Here is a 2,065-nt window from a genome sequence, read left to right as displayed (position 1 = left end):
TACGCGCGTTGACTGTTTCGCGCTCGTGAATTGCGTCTCTCAGTCGCTCGAAACGCGGCGCAGCCTCCCTCGTCATTGGTCCAACCACCCTCCGATATTACCACCCTGTATATCGTTGCTTTCTTTGTTCGCTCGGTATACTCCGAGTTCTTGACGGAGATACGCGGCTTTTCCGCGCGGTTTCATTTGATGTTTGTATTTGACGAGCTTGTGCTTTATTGATTCAGAGAATAAATGATGAAACAAGCGCGTTTCGTTGTTCATCGTAAAGTTGAATAATTGCAAAGAAACTTTGCAGGACAAGAGTGCAAAAAGTGCAAAATGATTCAAGCTCCGAATTCAATCTCCATTGTAAGTCTGGGCACAATACTTCTCGCGTGTGCGCTTAGATAATTAATAACTACTATCAATTTATGACTAATAGTATTATAACAGACTAGCAGTATATAATAGATTAGTATATACATATAGTAGACGCACGCAGAGACCTTGTTAAATTAGAAATCTCATGTGTCTTTCTTATTTAAATTCTCAAGAATATTTGCGTCTTCGAGTCGTCGAGAGTGTATGTATTCGCGAGCCGTGGAATAAATCAGGTTTGCCGAAATGATGCGCAAAACATTCCGAATTGCACAGGATTCGAGGTGGATTAAGAGAGCGCAGGAAGGGTACCTCTCAGTCGAGCCGCGTGATTGAGAGACAAGTTAGTTACGTCAGTCGGAGCAACAATACGATGCAAAGCGCCGCATCCCCGTTCCCGCTGTCGAACGACATTATTACGTAACGTAGGATACACGTTATGCTTGGCGAGAGCCCCGGCGACGATTACGAAACGATAGATTGTTAATTAATATCGAGAACGATTGCGAAGGTGCGCGCTTCGCGCCGCGGCTCGTCGATTACCGCGCACGTTCCGACATTCACACTGCCGCTACTTGAAAATCTATAGTTTACGTTACATATATTATAGATTCTGAGTATTGGCAATGCATAACGGAACGCAGCCTGCACATAACTGATAGGAGCATGTGAGCGCTCGAGGCCACGTGAACGCGCTTCATTGCGCACGCGACCACCAAGTCACGTGGCGAGGACGCTCCTTTCGCGCCCATCGGCCGCGTGACATCGCCTCTCCTTTCGTTTGAATTATATAAAGCAAACCCCGTTAGGACTGTGTCCAAGTAAACGTGCGACGATTATGCAACGAGATATACAAAGGGTCTGTTTTCTGTTCTTGCACTGCTGAACTGGTGCAATAAGTTAGAATGAAACAAGTATATTTTTTCTCGCTCTAACTTATTGTACCAGTTCAGCAGTGCAGGAACGAAAAACAAACTTTATGTCTCCACAATACCACGAGGGTTGCCCGCGAATGACGCCCCGTGTAAACGACTACGCAATGAAATTTGCTGGGGCGTTATAAAATTCACAGCGATAAATGGACATGTAGCGTTGCTGTATTCGCTGCGAAAAGTGAAGCTATTTAATCTTTTTTTTTTATTTTAAACATTGATGAGATATTTTTATTATTCAGGACATTACAATCGTCCATGACGGTTACACAGGACGAGAATTTGTACACTGCAGAGTTTCCTATATTTGTACTTGTCGCCTCTTTAGAACCGCGAAAAGCGCTGAGAATGTCTCAAAATTTTTGTAATACGAAATGTTTATTATCTATTTCGACTAGGTATTCTCAAAATTGTAGTAGTTTTGCAGAAACAATTCATCATAGTAACGTTATATTTCGTAAGCGTATAAAATACATTAAAATATAAAATAAAAGTAATAATAAACTGTGATCTCCAAAATTATAAATATCCTACTATAACGTAGGACGAATGTAACTTGCAGTTTTGGCTCAATTCTTTTCCCTAATTTGTTAGTTTACGTGAATATTTTTCAGTCTCAGTAGTGAGAATGTTCTATTCACCTGTCTCGATTAATCGCTCCGCGGAACATGCTTTCATGGGCAATTACCATCTGCGATTTGCGTTCAGCATACTTGCAAAACTTTGGACCCTCGGATGAATTAGAAAAACTTAATCATTGCGGCCCAATTTTG

The sequence above is a fragment of the Odontomachus brunneus genome, unplaced genomic scaffold, assembly GCF_010583005.1.
Source record: "Odontomachus brunneus isolate Ranch 3 - 2012 unplaced genomic scaffold, Obru_v1 Obru_scaffold_066, whole genome shotgun sequence".
NCBI lineage: Eukaryota > Metazoa > Arthropoda > Insecta > Hymenoptera > Formicidae > Odontomachus > Odontomachus brunneus.
This window is presented reverse-complemented; position numbering follows the sequence as displayed.